The following is an 18,191-nucleotide window of genomic DNA, read 5'->3' as shown; positions in this document are numbered from 1 at the left end:
GGTTGATCAAGACTAAGTCAAGATTGAATCAAGTTGATCAACTCACAAAGCGTAGAAGATGTACCGAGAGGGATCAAGTGATCCCATGGTATGAAAGCATTGTCCATTGTGCTTTGTGTACTAACCCATGGTCTATGTGAGAGTTCTATGTGGGGTTAGGTACGTGTTCATGGGCTTGCGTCAAGAGGAAGATATCACTCAACCCATGGAGGATGACATCAAATCAAGGTTGTGTTGTGCAAGTTCAAGTGGAGCATCATGAAGAAATCATGCTTGTCGCTTGCCGTCCATTATGGTATCAATGGACTTGTGAAGATGTGCCAAAGAGTGGCTCACCCATAGTGGAGTATGGGGGAGCAATCAACTAGTCTTCTTCGAGCGAATGCAATCAAGAAAGGTGGTCCAACTTGAGGGAGTTAAGATCGTCATCATCTAGCTCAAGTGGACTTCGTGCAAGGCAAAGGTTTGCCCTTGATAGGTTTTATATTTTACCGGTCTCATGGTGATAGTTTGGAGACCGGGTCATAGGATCGATAGTCGTACTATCAAGGGGGGCTCTCAAGTGAGTAGCTTGATCGTATCGTTCGTCGAGAGCTCAAACCATTGCATCCTTGCATCATGTTTCTTGGTTCTTGTTTGGTTCTCTTTGTGAGTCTTAGAGATTATGGTCATCTTGATGACAAGCTTGAGTTCATCGAAAACGGAGTTTGCATGCATCTTCTATGATGTTTTCGGTGTTGGAGGTTTTACCGGTCTTATCGAAGGATGGGTTCTCACCATTTTCTTTTGGGAATTTTCTCATTTGCTTCTTATTGGTATTTCTATCAAGATTGTGTTAGCCCTTGTCGCTAGCTTTCCAACAAACTTGGTTTCGTCGAATTCGGAGTCCGTTTGCAGAAGTTGTGTCAGTTTTGGTGTCCTTAAAAGGGGCTGCTGCGGATGTAATTTTTTAGTACCGCTCTTGGGGGCGGTACTACCGCTCTGAGCGGTACTACTGCGACTACTTCCGTGGCTACTTCTGCTCGGTACCAAAAACTCATCACGAGTCCAGCGGTGGTAAGCACGGATGTAATTTTTTAGTACCGCTACCCTTAGCAGTAGTACCGCTACCCTTAGCAGTAGTACCGCTAGCCCTAGCGGTTGTACCATGAGGTCAAGCAGTACTACCGCTCCGACGGTTCTTCTTGATTTTTTGCCTCCTCTCTATTGTGTTTCAAAGGGCTACTACCGCCCTAGCGGTAGTACCGCTCGGTGCGGGCTGTGAGCATAACGGTTGGATTTTTCCCCACCTATAAAAGGGGGTCTTCTTCCCCAATGAACCTAATCCTTTGAGCTCGTGTTCTTCCCCCATTGTGGACCTTCTTCGAGCTTGCTAACTCTCAATCCCTCCATGGATTCTTGCTAGTTTTTGAGGGAAAAGAGAGAGGAGATCTAGATCCACATTTCCACCAATCACTTTCTCCTCTATGTGAGGGGAACCCCTTGGATCTAGATCTTGGAGTTCTTGGTGTTCTCCTTCTTGTTCTTTGTCGCGACCGGTTTTTCAATAAAATAATTATTGAGAGACCGATCCCTTTTACGGACCAGAGAGGAAGAATTCCTTCTCACTGATAGACAATATCTTGGTCATAGAAGAAAAATACCAGGAGTACTAAATATAATACAAGGTTGAGCAGGGACTGCCCAACAATTTATTACACGCACGCCGCTAAAACAAAACGGCGGATAGGGTGGCAACTACTAACTCACGATAATAACGGTGGTGGAAATATCACCGCGAAGCGAGTGATATGATTCCAGAAGACTACAACTCATCGAGCGTCGGAGTGAGGCTCGAGAAGACTTATTGCGGGTGGCGGAAGCGTAAACAATACAAGTGACCAAAATCCGGGATCGCGCAGGACTGACTGGGACTCCTCTAGGCGTCGGACGCGCTATCAAACTCTTCATCCAAGAGATCGCCTTCGTCAACATCTGGCCAAATCAACAAGCCAGGTGAGTACTATGAAAGTACTCGCAAGACAGTTCGGACATAAGGTATAATAAATGTAAACATGAAGCACATGAACAAATTAACCAGTGCGATCAGACAGAGAGGTAATAAATACTGGGTGCCAAGCGAGGGTCTGAATGACACCTCGAGCGGAAACTGCAGAAATTGTAATACTGATGCCAACCGAGTGTCTGAAAGACTCCTCGAGAGGAAAAATGCGGAATAATAATGCCACAGTCGGGCGTCGGGGCGACACCACATAAAGGGCTTATTACAGAAAATAAGGGAAGTGCATGCCACAGTCGGACGTCTGAGCGACATCACAGAAAGGGCTTATATTTAAAGTAAAGAACAAGAACACGCCACAGTCGGACGTCTGCGCGACGTCTCATAAAGGGCTTATACCACAACTCAATAATACATTGGTTCGGGAACATAAGTATCACAAGCATGAGACAAATATAAAGTTAGTCCATCCACAGGAATAACAATAAATCTGAATTTACCACTTGAGCTTGTTCTCCGGGGACAAGTTTTTCTTACACAGATGGATATGGATATAATACTTACACTGCTTGATCATGGATACGATGATTTGAAAAGAATTGACTCTGCAGAGTTTGTACTTAACCACAGCCAACGGATTTCAGTAGTCACGGGGACTAGTTCCGTCTACGGTGTTTTGGAAGGAACATGTCTAACCAGTACACACCCAATTCAACCATCCGAAGCCAGGGATCACCCTCGGCAACGTCCAAGAAAAACCTTGAGACGGGGAGGCTACAACCTCGCGTAGCATGGGATCGAATTTTTATACGCGCGCTCTAAGGGGGTGCCCCCCCTCTCGGTCCCAACCAGAAACACCCATGCCCCCTAACCGGATGACTGGCTTTAATCCTGGGCCAAGGTACCATCATCCCGGCCTCTTTGTTCGGTGTGTACACGGAAAGAGGTTACCAACTTACTAAACCGCACCCTGGCAATGAGACATGTGGTAGCACGGAATGGGGAAAGAACGATAACACGGCTCCAACCATGTCAACGTCGGAAGAGTCGGATGACACAAGGCTGGTATGCTACCACAGTACCACCTTGCTGCCCTTCATGTCATCACATGATTAGGCCATCTCTCATCAGAGATCATCGCAACTCTGGAACATGCGGGAGAAGAACGATAACGTAGCTCCAACCACGTTAGCGTCGAGGAAAGTCGGATGACACAAGGCTGGTATGCTACAACAGTACCACCTTGCTGCCCTTCATGTCATCACATGATTAGGCCATCTCTCATCAGAGATCATCGCAACTCTGGAACAACCGGGTCGTTGCCTTACAAGCAACGAGGCATTTACCGACACTCATATGCCACGCACAAAACTTTCACGTGAACATGAAAAACATCTATCATATCAAATGTTCAAAACACGCTTGCCTGGTTCGGAGATGTCGGAGTCTAGCTCGGCGAAGTTCGCCGCCCCTGCACCTCTCCCGGAACCTACGGCAATCACGAAACGGGTACTAACGTGAAAACCAACACATACACAGAGACTTTTCCAAATATTTTTCAAATAAATCCCATAAAAAACTAGACAAAATTTGAAGATTGTCAGAAAAAGAATCACTCAAAAATACCCTTTTATTAAAAAGTTATAAAGGTTTCTGTCCAGGGACTTATCTGTAATGAAACAGAAAAGTTCCAGGGTTTTAACTGAGAAAACAGAAAACGCTTCGGCTGGGAATGCGCAAGAGCAAAGGAGAAGACGTATTTTGCCCGAAGGCGCCAACAGAAAACGGTTCGCGAATAAAAGAACAGAGGCTGACACGCGGGGTCCACATGTCAGGTTTGAAAAGCTCGCCGGCGCCCGAAGACTGCCGTGGACGCCGGCGTCGAACCACGACGAGTTAGGAGAAACGGAGGGTACCAAGAGCTTCAGCGCCTCCTTCCGCGTCGGTGGGTGGTGGACTCGTCCAACGGGGAGCACCACGTCGACGGCGGCACTTTCTCCGGCGGACGGCGGCTCGGGTGAGGATGGGGAACTCCGGTGGAGGGCTGCAAACTACGAATTGAGGCGCGGGTCAGAACAAGTGATGAAAGGTGAAGCTACTGGCAAGAGAATGGAGGCGGAGGGGCACACACGGGGGCAAATCGGGCTGGATCCCGTGGCGGGTCGCGGCGGCCGGAGTCGAGGAAGGAGACCTCCTCGGGGCTCTTCCAGTGGCTAGGCGTGCTCTATGGGGAGTGCAGGGCTGGTGGGTGCTCGAGTTGAAGCTCGGGGCCTCTATTTATAGGCAGATCGACGGGGTGGCCGTGAACGGAGAATCTCCGGCGAGCGATTACGGCGGAGCAGTGGGTTGGCAGGTGGTTTGAGCGGCCGGGCAGCATCAGTGGAGGTTACTGGATTCGTTTTACAGCTAAATGGGGTTGGTCTTGGCGTAATGGCATCGGTCCACGGTGAGGTGACTGCACGGGCTCAACGGCGGCAGAGAGCGCGCTCCGCGCCCTGCGGTTCACGACGAGAGCGGCCGCGCGTTCGGGGGAGTGGAAGGCCACGCGGCGAGCTCCGGTGGTTTGGGCGGCGCTGGGTGGCTTCATCGGCGCCGTGTCTCCCGCTGGCGTCCGCAAAGCCGCTGCCGGCGTCGGTCACGGGGCGGTGCACCTTCTACTGCTCGTCGCCGACGCCCGCAAGGAGCCAGGCGTTCGTGCGGTGCAGGAACAAGAGGGCGGGGACGAGGAGCAAGGCGACGCGGTGGCACTGCCGAGATCGACGTCCGCTTCTGAAGAAAACGACAGCAGCCACTTGACTGAATCTCTGAAACTCTGAACTTGACAATGACCATGCACTGCAGGTGTTCGACAGGAGGTTTTGGCCATGAGATAAATTTTTCTGGAGCTGTAACTTGGTGAGATGACCACTCAAAGCACCCAGGGGCTGCCTGATTTTACTTGGAATCTTTGGAGAAGGTTTTGAATGAATTTCACCAAATTTGACAAATCTGGTCCAAACTTGCAGCAAGTGTAGTTTGAAAATTTTGAACTGAAGACCAGTGGATCTTCATAGTTCTAGGTTGGGGTTTCAAAGGACTAGGAGGGAGAGTTGGTTTGGTGGCAAAAATCAAAACAGAAAATGGAGTTCCTTTGTAAATCTCCAAGTGGTAGAATAGAGGACAGAAATTTGTTTGAATATAATTTGAATGGAAATAGATACATGGGGAGGTTCAACTTGCTGGATTTGGTGTAACACATGATCCAAAGGTGAGGGAAGGGTTAGGAGAGAGCATTTGCACTAGGGCCATGGCAAGGAGGAATTGTTGGGAGTGGCAAAGGACTTTCCAAAAGCCATAGTGCAAAAATTCAAAAAGGTTTTCAAAAGTTATTTTTCCCAAATGAAAAACATTTTGTCTTGAGTCCAAATGAAAAGCAAGGACTTCCAAGACCAAAGGCAGATCTTGGGTGAATCCCAATAAAGTTTTTGCCATAAGGAAAAATTATATGAGAGGGAGAGTTCTCTTGAAGAAAAATTTAAATCACTCCCCTCAAGTTAAATAAAAATCTTTTGAAAATTCCAAATAAAAACTTGGGTGTCACAACACCTACCCCCTTAGGAAAAATCTCGTCCTCGAGATTACTGCTGACCCTCAAATAGGTATGGATACTCTGCTCGAAGGAATGCCTCCCTTTCCCATGTAGCTTCATCCTCAGTGTGGTTGCTCCACTGAACCCTGAAAAACTTTGTCGTTTTCTGACGGGTCCTCCGTTCAGACTCTTCTAAGATCTTTACTGGCCTTTCTCTATAGGTGAGATCTGGTTGCATATCAATGTCCTCATGAGGTACATGCTTTTCTGGGTTGCTCACACATTTTCTTAGCTGCGAGACGTGGAACACGTCATGGACGTCTGACAGCTCCTTGGGTAGGTCTAGCTGGTAGGCAACCGTGCCTCTTCGTGCCTTTACACAAAATGGTCCAATAAATCTTGGGTCTAGCTTCCCCTTAATCTTGAATCGTTGCAGACCCCTCATTGGAGATACTCGGAGGTATACGGAATCACCGGGTTCAAAGCTGACCTCTCGATGCTTCTGATCATAGTAGCTCTTTTGTCGGCTCTGTGCTGTCTTGAGTCTGTCCCTGATTTGTTTAACTTTCTCCTCGGCCTCTTTAAGCATGTCTGGGCCGAAGATACGGCTGTCACCTGTTTCTGACCAATTCAGAGGGGTACGACACCTTCGTCCGTACAACGCTTCAAAGGGTGCCATTTGCAAGCTGGCTTGGTAACTGTTGTTGTAAGCAAATTCGGCATACGGCAAACTTTCTTCCCAACTGGATCCATAGGTGAGCACACAGGCTCTTAGCATATCCTCTAGGATTTGGTTTACACGTTCCGTCTGTCCATCAGTCTGAGGGTGGTATGCTGTACTGAAAGCTAGTTGCGTGCCCAGAGCTTGTTGTAGGTGATCCCAAAATTTGGAGACGAATTGGGTGCCTCGGTCTGATATTATAGTCTTTGGGACTCCGTGCAAGCAAACTATACGGGAGAGATAAAGTTTTGCCAGTCTTTGTGTGGAGTAGGTAGTCTTCACGGGAATGAAATGAGCAACCTTGGTTAGTCGGTCTGTGATGACCCATATGGCGTCATTTCCGCGTTGTGATCGGGGTAATCCGACAATGAAGTCCATTCCGATTTCATCCCATTTCCACTCCGGTATCCTGTTAGGCTGGAGTAGCCCTGCTGGCTTTTGGTGCTCGGCCTTGATGCGCTGACATGAATTGCAATAAGCAATGAACGTGGCTATATCTCTTTTCATACCGTGCCACCAAAATCTTTCCTGGATGTCCTTGTACATTTTGGTTCCTCCAGGATGGATCGAGTATGGGGCGGTGTGGCTTTCCGTCAAGATCTGTTGCTTGAGTTCCTCAATGTTAGGTACGCAAAGTCTGTCTCGGTACCATAATGTCCCTTCACTGTCTGTGACGAACTCTGAAGTCTTACTAAGATTCATTTTCTTCTTTATGCCTTCAATGCTGGGATGTCCCTGTTGAGCCTTCTTGATTTGTTCCACTAGGGTGGGTTGTATCTCCAGGTTCGATACGGTGCCCTCAGAGACTAACATCATGTTGAGCCTAGTGAACTCTCGCTGAAATTCAGGCCTCAAATTTTGCTGACCGTCACTGTCCGGGCTGGGGTTTCGACTAAGGGCATCGGCCACTACATTTGCCTTCCCCGGGTGGTAGTGAATACCGACGTCATAGTCCTTGACCAGTTCCAACCAGCGTCGTTGGCGTAAATTTAGCTCTGGCTGTGTGAAAATATATTTGAGGCTCTTATGGTCCGTGTATATTTCACAGCGATTTCCCAACAGAAAGTGCCTCCACTCCTTGAGTGCATGTATAACTGCTGCTAGCTCCAAGTCATGTGTTGGGTAATTTTCCTCATGTTTTCGCAGCTGCCTGGAGGCATATGCGACAACTTTGCCATCCTGCATTAGCACACATCCGAGACCTTTTCGGGACGCGTCACAATACACTTCAAAGCTCTTGTGTATGTCTGGCACAGTTAAGACCGGTGCGGTTGTCAGCTTCTTCTTGAGTTCTTGGAAGCTCTGCTCACATGCTTCCGTCCATATGAATTTCTTGTCCTTCTTGAGTAATTGTGTCATAGGTTTTGCCACCGTGGAGAAACCTTCAATAAATCTCCTGTAATATCCGGCCATTCCTAGGAAACTCCGCACATCTGTAACATTGGCGGGTGGCTTCCAGTCTAGTATGGCCTTGACTTTTTCTGGGTCTACGGCCACGCCTTCTTGGTTCAATATATGGCCCAAGAAACCAACTTGTCTTAGCCAAAATTCGCACTTGCTAAATTTGGCGTACAACTGATGTTTCCTCAATTCTCCCAAAACAATCCTGAGGTGCTCAGCATGCTCTTCCGGTGTCCTTGAGTAAACCAGAATATCGTCAATGAATACCACCACAAATTTGTCCATGAATTTCATGAATACCTTGTTCATGAGGTGGACGAAATATGCGGGGGCGTTCGTTAGTCCAAAAGGCATCACGGTAAACTCGTATAACCCATATCTGGAAGTGAAAGCTGTCTTGGGAATGTCTTCTGTCCGTACCTTCAGTTGATGGTATCCCGATCTCAAATCAATCTTTGAAAATACCTTGGCTTGTGCGAGCTGGTCAAACAAATCATTGATCCGTGGCATCGGATATTTGTTTTTGATGGTGACCATGTTGAGGGCTCGATAGTCTATGCACAGCCTCAGTGTCCCATCTTTCTTCTTAGCGAACAACACAGGCGAACCCCATGGTGAGGAGCTGGCTCGAATAAATCCTTTGTCCAATAATTCTTTTATCTGCTTCTTCAACTCCACCAATTCTGAGGGTGCCATTCTATAAGGCTTCTTATAGATGGGAGCGGTGCCAGGTGCTAGTTCAATGCTGAATTCGATCTCTCGGTCTGGTGGCATGCCTGGTAGTTCTTCAGGAAACACATCAGGGAACTCGCATACCACTGGAACTTTCCTCAGTTCTGCAATGTCCATTTTGTTCAGTTTTGGTTGCTGTGATCGTGGCCTTTCTTGGGCAGAAACTCTTATAGTCTTGCCGTGATGGTGAGTGAGAATCACTGTCCGATTGAAACAGTCGATGAATCCTTTGTTGGTGGTCAACCAGTCCATCCCTAAAATGACATCCAGTCCTTTACTTTCCAACACGATGAGATTCGCGTGGAATTGTAGTCCTTCGAACTCAATGACCACTCCTTGGCAGTAACCTTGAGCGATTTGCTTATTTCCGGGGGACTTGATGATCATAGATTTTTCCAAGGGAAGTATCGGAAAACCATGTTGCGAAACAAAACTCTTCGAAACGAACGAATGGGAAGCTCCAGAATCAAACAAAACCGTGGCAGGTACTGTGTTGACAGGGAACGTACCGAGCACGATGTCTGGGGCATTCTGCGCTTCTTCCCTGGTCACATGGTTCAGGTGACCCTTCCTGTGGTTGTTGCTGGGGTTGAAGTTGTTGCGCTTGGGGGCTGGATTGTTTCCACCATTGTTCGGCTTGGGTGCCGAGTCTCTTGGCTTCGGGCACTGTTTAGCATAATGCCCTTGTTGACCGCAAGCATAGCAGGTGACCCCTGGACGGTATGTGAACTCCTTGTCTCTGGCATGAAATTGTCCGACGGGTCTTGGCTCAGTAGTCGTGGATCTCCTTGTGTCTGTCCTTGGGACCTCAGTCTTGCCTCGGTTGCTGCGGGCAAGAGTCGTCTTGTCCCTCTTTCGCTTGCGGATATCTTCCAGACTACGGCGCTCATTCTCCAGGGTGATGGCCTTGTCCACCAGCGTCTTAAAATCCGGAAAGGTGTGCACGACCAGTTGGCATCTTAACGCTGGTGCCAGGCCGTCCAGGAATTTTTCCATCTTCTTGTTTTCTGTCATGTGCTCGTCGTAGGCATAACGAGACAACTGGGTGAATTGACCATTGTACTCGGTCACTGACATGCCTCTTTGCTTCAGGTCATCGAACTCTCTCTTCTTGATCTTTAGGATGCTCCTGGGGATGTGTGCCCCACGGAAGCCTTCCTTGAACTCTTCCCAGGTGATGTTGTGTTCCCTGGGATGCATGTGTAGGAAGTTTTCCCACCATGCTGCGGCTGCTCCAGTAAGGTAGTGTGGTGCATAAAGCACCTTCTCATGATCTGAGCACTGAGCAATAATCAGTTTCCTTTCAATCTCACGAAGCCAATCATCGGCTTCCAGCGGTCTGTCGGTGTGAGCAAAAGTTGAGGGGCGAGTCTTCTGTAATTCAGATAACTTGGAATGGGGTTGATAGGGTTCACGGTGGTTTCCCATGTTGATGACATGGTTCATCATCTCTTGGTGCTGTTGCTGGCTTTGCTCGAAGAGACGGCATACTTGAGACAGTGCCGCTTCGCTGTCTTGTTGGCTGGACTGACCCTGAGTGAAATTGTTGCTGGTCTGTGTCCCGTAAACCTCTTCTGGCTGATTGGGCATGGAGCGAGTCCATGGGCGAGACATTTTTCCAGTCTGGGGTATTATTTGCAAAACCCATGAGAAAAAATTGTGTAGCACAAAAATCTCGCAAAGGGCAAAAATAAAAAGGTTTCAAGGTTTTCAAAGAAACACAAATGATTTTTCATGGAGAAGAAGTGCTTAACATAAACCTTATATGCGAAAAGCAAACACAAGATACAGCACTCAGGATGCGCGTACACAATCCTGACATGTTATTAAAACTAGCGTACTACTCCGGAAGGAAGCAAACACACCAATACAAACTAGCGTACAGATAAAACAACACATCATACAAGCAGGCATGACACGCTGCTACTCGGTGCTCTCAGTCGGAGATGGTGAAGATCTCCTTCCCCTTGCCGATGGCAAGGCTCAGCGGTCCAGGAGAATCAACCTCCTCCTCTCTAGCTGGCTCCTGGCGCGGGACGCTGCGCTGCGGTGATGGTGCGGGGGCAACTGGTGGTAGAGCGCGTGCGGCAGGTGGTGCGGCTCTGACCGGAGTAAGAGCGATGACTCGGTCGAACTCCTCAGTGGTAGGCAGACGGCGAGCAGTGGCCAAAACGGCCGGTGCATACGAGGCTGAAGACGAGACGAATGTCAAAGGCGGCGCTGTGTGGAGAAGCTCCTTCCTGCTGGCAGGACCGCCCCGGACTAAGTCCATGCGGGCAGCCACAAGATCATCTACGAGGTTGTCGAAAGACTCCTCCAGAGCCTTGAGATACTCCACAACCATCTCGATGGCTTCATCTCGTTTTCCCCGATGGCAGGCGAACGCATAGTGGCTGGTGTAGGGCACATGGCATGGGACGTAGCGGTAGCGACGAGTCTTCATCGTAGGAAGGATGTCCCGAAGGCAAGCTATCGCCTCACGGGCAGCCATCTGCATGGCATGCCTCTTCGTAGGCATGGCCCTTCCCGTAAAACGGAAGTGACGAGCAGCAGAACATCCTCCCCTGAACTGCACCACAGCTTGGTGCATAGACACGTCGTCACTGAGCTTGTGCTGATAGAGTGTGAACTCCGGGCGAGCTGCTGGCCCGATCGCGAGCTTTGGTGATGGAGACGAGGAGCTTGACAAACCCCTCGGGCACGTTGGTGAACACTCGATTCTCACAGCTGCCGCCAGCCATCTACAAAAGTAGGCAAAAATTCTGAGTAGTCATGTCATAAATTTATGATGACCAACAAAAAATAGCTACAATTGCAAAATGCTGAAAAAGCGCAAAAGACGCTAATAACCGATTAGCGATCGCACCTAGTGGCTTCCTACAGTCAGCCTGGCTCTGATACCAAGCTTGTCGCGACCGGTTTTTCAATAAAATAATTATTGAGAGACCGATCCCTTTTTCGGACCAGCGAGGAAGAATTCCTTCTCACTGATAGACAATATCTTGGTCACAGAAGAAAAATACCAGGAGTACTAAATATAATACAAGGTTGAGCAGGGACTGCCCAACAATTTATTACACGCACGCCGCTAAAACAAAACGGCGGATAGGGTGGCAACTACTAACTCACGATAATAACGGTGGTGGAAATATCACCGCGAAGCGAGTGATATGATTCCAGAAGACTACAACTCATCGAGCGTCGGAGTGAGGCTCGAGAAGACTTATTGCGGGTGGCGGAAGCGTAAACAATACAAGTGACCAAAATCCGGGATCGCGCAGGACTGACTGGGACTCCTCTAGGCGTCGGACGCGCTATCAAACTCTTCATCCAAGAGATCGCCTTCGTCAACATCTGGCCAAATCAACAAGCCAGGTGAGTACTATGAAAGTACTCGCAAGACAGTTCGGACATAAGGTATAATAAATGTAAACATGAAGCACATGAACAAATTAACCAGTGCGATCAGACATAGAGGTAATAAATACTGGGTGCCAAGCGAGGGTCTGAATGACACCTCGAGCGGAAACTGCAGAAATTGTAATACTGATGCCAACGAGTGTCTGAAAGACTCCTCGAGAGGAAAAATGCGGAATAATAATGCCACAGTCGGGCGTCGGGGCGACACCACATAAAGGGCTTATTACAGAAAATAAGGGCAGTGCATGCCACAGTCGGACGTCTGAGCGACATCACAGAAAGGGCTTATATTTAAAGTAAAGAACAAGAACACGCCACAGTCGGACGTCTGCGCGACGTCTCATAAAGGGCTTATACCACAACTCAATAATACATTGGTTCGGGAACATAAGTATCACAAGCATGAGACAAATATAAAGTTAGTCCATCCACAGGAATAACAATAAATCTGAATTTACCACTTGAGCTTGTTCTCCGGGGACAAGTTTTTCTTACACAGATGGATATGGATATAATACTTACACTGCTTGATCATGGATACGATGATTTGAAAAGAATTGACTCTGCAGAGTTTGTACTTAACCACAACCAACGGATTTCAGTAGTCACGGGGACTAGTTCCGTCTACGGTGTTTTGGAAGGAACACGTCTAACCAGTACACACCCAATTCAACCATCCGAAGCCAGGGATCACCCTCGGCAACGTCCAAGAAAACCTTGAGACGGGGAGGCTACAACCTCGCGTAGCATGGGATCAAGTTTTTATACACGCGCTCTAAGGGGGTGCCCCCCCTCTCGGTCCCAACCGGAAACACCCATGCCCCCTAACCGGATGACTGGCTTTAATCCTGGGCCAAGGTACCATCATCCCGGCCTCTCTGTTCGGTGTGTACACGGAAAGAGGTTACCAACTTACTAAACCGCACCCTGGCAATGAGACATGTGGTAGCACGGAATGGGGAAAGAACGATAACACGGCTCCAACCATGTCAACGTCGGAAGAGTCGGATGACACAAGGCTGGTATGCTACCACAGTACCACCTTGCTGCCCTTCATGTCATCACATGATTAGGCCATCTCTCATCAGAGATCATCGCAACTCTGGAACATGCGGGAGAAGAACGATAACGTAGCTCCAACCACGTTAGCGTCGAGGAAAGTCGGATGACACAAGGCTGGTATGCTACAACAGTACCACCTTGGTGCCCTTCATGTCATCACATGATTAGGCCATCTCTCATCAGAGATCATCGCAACTCTGGAACAACCGGGTCATTGCCTTACAAGCAACGAGGCATTTACCGACACTCATATGCCACGCACAAAACTTTCACGTGAACATGAAAAACATCTGTCATATCAAATGTTCAAAACACGCTTGCCTGGTTCGGAGACGTCGGAGTCTAGCTCGGCGAAGTTCGCGGCCCCTTCACCTCTCCCGGAACCTACGGCAATCACGAAACGGGTACTAACGTGAAAACCAACACATACACAGAGACTTTTCCAAATATTTTTCAAATAAATCCCATAAAAACTAGACAAAATTTGAAGATTGTCAGAAAAAGAATCACTCAAAAATACCCTTTTATTAAAAAGTTATAAAGGTTTCTGTCCAGGGACTTATCTGTAATGAAACAGAAAAGTTCCAGGGTTTTAACTAAGAAAACAGAAAACGCTTCGGCTGGGAATGCGCAAGCGCAAAGGAGAAGACGTATTTTGCCCGAAGGCGCCAACAGAAAACGGTTCGCGAATAAAAGAACAGAGGCTGACACGCGGGGTCCACATGTCAGGTTTCAAAAGCTCGCCGGCACCCGAAGACTACGGTGGACGCCGGAGTCGAACCACGGCGAGTTAGGAGAAACGGAGGGTACCAAGAGCTTCAGTGCCTCCTTCCGCGTCGGTGGGTGGTGGACTCGTCCAACGGGGAGCACCACGTCGACGGCGGCACTTTCTCCGGCGGACGGCGGCTCGGGTGAGGATGGGGAACTCCGGTGGAGGGCTGCAAACTACGAATTGAGGCGCGGGTCAGAATGAGTGATGCAAGATGAAGCTACTGGCAAGAGAATGGAGGCGGAGGGGCACACACGGGGGCGAATCGGGCTGGATCCCGTGGCGGGTCGCGGCGGCCGGAGTCGAGGAAGGAGACCTCCTCGGGGCTCTTCCAGTGGCTAGGCGTGCTCTATGGGGAGTGCAGGGCTGGTGGGTGCTCGAGTTGAAGCTCGGGGCCTCTATTTATAGGCAGATCGATGGGGTGGCCGTGAACGGAGAATCTCCGGCGAGCGATTACGGTGGAGCAGTGGGTTGGCAGGTGGTTTGAGCGGCCGGGCAGCATCAGTGGAGGTTACTGGATTCGTTTTACAGCTAAATGGGGTTGGTCTTGGCGTAATGGCATCAGTCCACGGTGAGGTGACCGCACGGGCTCAACGGCGGCAGAGAGCGCGCTCCGCGCCCTGCGGTTCACGACGAGAGCGGCAGCGCGTTCGGGGGAGTGGAAGGCCACGCGGCGAGCTCCGGTGGTTTGGGCGGCGCTGGGTGGCGTCGTCGGCGCCGTGTCTCCCGCTGGCGTCCGCAAAGCCGCCGCCGGCGTCGGTCACGGGGCGGCGCACCTTCTGCTGCTCGTCGCCGACGCCCGCAAGGCGCCAGGCGTTCGTGCGGTGCAAGAACAAGAGGGCGGGGACGAGGAGCAAGGCGACGCGGTGGCACTGGCGAGATCGACGTCCGCTTCTGAAGAAAACGACAGCAGCCACTTGACTGAATCTCTGAAACTCTGAACTTGACAATGACCATGCACTGCAGGTGTTCGACAGGAGGTTTTGGCATGAGATAAATTTTTCTGGAGCTGTAACTTGGTGAGATGACCACTCAAAGCACCCAGGGGCTGCCTGATTTTACTTGGAATTTTTGGAGAAGGTTTTGAATGAATTTCACCAAATTTGACAAATCTGGTCCAAACTTGCAGCAAGTGTAGTTTGAAAATTTTGAACTGAAGACCAGTGGATCTTCATAGTTCTAGGTTGGGGTTTCAAAGGACTAGGAGGGAGAGTTGGTTTGGTGGCAAAAATCAAAACAGAAAATGGAGTTCCTTTGTAAATCTCCAAGTGGTAGAATAGAGGACAGAAATTTGTTTGAATATAATTTGAATGGAAATAGATACATGGGGAGGTTCAACTTGCTGGATTTGGTGTAACACATGATCCAAAGGTGAGGGAAGGGTTAGGAGAGAGCATTTGCACTAGGGCCATGGCAAGGAGGAATTGTTGGGAGTGGCAAAGGACTTTCCAAAAGCCATAGTGCAAAAATTCAAAAAGGTTTTCAAAAGTTATTTTTCCCAAATGAAAAACATTTTGTCTTGAGTCCAAATGAAAAGCAAGGACTTCCAAGACCAAAGGCAGATCTTGGGTGAATCCCAATAAAGTTTTTGCCATAAGGAAAAATTATATGAGAGGGAGAGTTCTCTTGAAGAAAAATTTAAATCACTCCCCTCAAGTTAAATAAAAATCTTTTGAAAATTCCAAATAAAAACTTGGGTGTCACATTCTTCCTCTCATTTTCCTCCCTAGCATTAGTTGCGTCGGTGGGATTTGAGAGAGAAGGACTTGGGCACTCCGTGTGCCCTTGCCATTGCATTTGGTGCATCGGTTTGAGTTCTCCACAGTGATACGTGGAAGTTACAAGTTGAGAAGCTTATTACTCTTGGGTGCTTGGTACCCTTGAGCTTGTTCCTCTTGGGTGCTTGGGCACCCTAGACGGTTGGTGGTGTTCGGAGCTCAAGCATTGTGGTGTAAAGCTCCGGGCAAGCGTCGGGGTCTCCAATTAGGTTGTGGAGATCGCCCCGAGCAATTTGACGGGTACCGGTGACCGCCCCCAAGGGTTGCCAAAGTGTACGGGTTCGGTGATCGCCCCCAAGGGTTGCCATTTGTACGGGTTCGGGGACCGCCCTCAAGGGTCCCTTAGTGGAATCACGTCATCTTGCATTGTGCGAGGGCGTGAGGAGATTACGGTGGCCCTAGTGGCTTCTTGGGGAGCATTGTGCCTCCACACCGCTCCAAACGGAGATTAGCATCCGCAAGGGTGTGAACTTCGGGATACATCATCGTCTCTGCGTGCCTAGGTTATCTCTTACCCGAGACCTTTACTTATGCACTTTACTTTGTGATAGCCATATTGTTTCTTGTCATGTATCTTGCTATAACCTAAGTTGTTTTTCTTGCTTAGCATAAGTTGTTGGTGCACATATGTGTGCCTAGTTGTTGTAGGTTTTGTGCTTGAAAAATTAACCGCTAGGTTTATTCCGCATTTGTTCAAGCCTCAACCGCAATTATTTTAAAGCGCCTATTCACCCCCCTCTAGGCGACATCCACGATCTTTCAAATGGTATCAAAGCCTCGTCTCTCTTTATAGGGCTTAACCGCCTAGAGACTAAGGATGTCTACTAGGGGTTTAGGATTCTCTGACACTCTTAGTTTCAATGGCACAAATTTTGATGTTTGGGTAATTCTCATGCTTAATCTCTTTAGGGTCATGGACCCAAATTTAGAGCGAATTGTAGATATGGGTTTTTCTCCTCTAAAGGATCCCCAAAGATTATCTTTAGAGGATGAGAAAAACTCTTATCTCAATGCTCAAGCTTCTAATGTGCTTTTTGATGCTTTGAGCAATGTAGTTATTTTTTAACTCATGCTGTTTCGGGATGCTCATGAGTTGTGGACAAAGCTTCAAGATAAATATGGCGTGTCCAAGTTTTGTGGGGATGATTGTTCTCCCTCCACCTCCGGCCGTGTTGCTTTCTCAACTTCTTCTACTTCACCTACATGTGGATTGCCACAAGGTAATGTTATGGTGAGTAGTGGTGTTCATTGCAATGATGATAGTGTGCTTATTGTTGATGATTCCTCATCACTATCTTATTGCAATGCTCCATCTTTGGACTTCAACACTTCGAGCTCTCTAAATGTTTCACATGCTTGTGTTGATAGTCCTTGCATATTATGTAAAAAATGCTTTACTAAATCTCATGATGATATGCTTGCTATGTCTTGTTGCCATGATAAAAATGCATCTATTTCCTCGAATTGTTGTGCTAACAATGTAGAGGAAACCCAACACCCCATGGAACAAGATGTGGTCTTGAATGGTGCCTCAAGGGATCCTACATCATCATCGATTGCGTTTTGCCTTATGGCTAAGGCTTCAAAGGTATCTCCCACTTTGAATCCCAATATATCTTGTGATGAATTGATGATGACAAGAGTGATGATGATGATGTTGATAGTGATGAAGAGAATGATAATGTTGCCTCCTTAAAAATTAAGGGGGAAATGGTTTTTAAAGCTCTTCATGAGAATAAAATTGCTCGTTCCAACTTCATGGAAATCATGTCTATTGCTATTGAGGGCAAGAAATATATTGATGAGTTGGAATCTCATCTTGAGGAGCATGAGGTCACCATTGATAAAATGGAAGGTCATGAGCGTGATTACACTAATGAGATTGCGGACCTCTCCCAAGCTCTTGAACTTGAACAAACCACCAAGGAATCTCTTGAGGAGACTTTTGCTCTAGAATTATCTAGAGTGAAGGAATCTCATGATAGATCTCTTGAGGTGGCCAATGTTTTTAAAACTTAAAATGCTAAGCTTGAAGTTGCTCATGCTAGACTCCTTGAGGATTTTGAGCACCTCAAAAATGGCTCAAGGGTCATTAAGGGTGAGCTCATCAAACTCACCGAGTCTCATGCTCAACTTGAAGCTTCGTATTCAAAAGAGCTTGTCAAGTTGTCTTCTCCTGTTGTTGTTAATGATGATGCTTGTGCTACTAAATCTATCTCTTGTGAAGCATCCATATTGAAGGAGAATGTTGAGCTAAGGGCTCAACTTGAGTTGCTATCTAGCAATTATGGGATGTTGGAAGAAAATCATGTGAAGCTCTCAAGCTCATGATGATCTTCTAGTATCCCATAATGTGCTAAAGATAGCTCATGAGGCCATGATTGCTAAGGTAACATCTATTGAGCCTCATGTGGATACTAGCACTACTTCTAGTCAAAATGCTATTTTGCCATGTGCTAGTCCTTGTAATTCATCTACTCACAACATTGGAACATCTTGTGATGAATTGCTTTCCTTGCCTTGTTGCTCTAACGGTGAAGCTTATACTTCCTCTAGTGCTTGTGTTGAGACTAACCATGTAGAGGAAATCAAAGAGCTCAAGGCCCAAGTCACTTCTTTGAAGAAAGATTTGGAAAAGTGTCATGAAGGGAAGGCCACACTCAACAATATCTTGAGTGTACAAAAATCCCCCAATGACAAAGGTGGACTTGGATTCAACTCCAATAAGAAGAAGAAGTCCA

This window comes from Triticum aestivum, chromosome 3D, assembly GCF_018294505.1.
Source record: "Triticum aestivum cultivar Chinese Spring chromosome 3D, IWGSC CS RefSeq v2.1, whole genome shotgun sequence".
Classification (NCBI taxonomy): Eukaryota; Viridiplantae; Streptophyta; class Magnoliopsida; order Poales; family Poaceae; genus Triticum; species Triticum aestivum.
Note: the sequence above shows the minus strand (reverse complement) of the source record.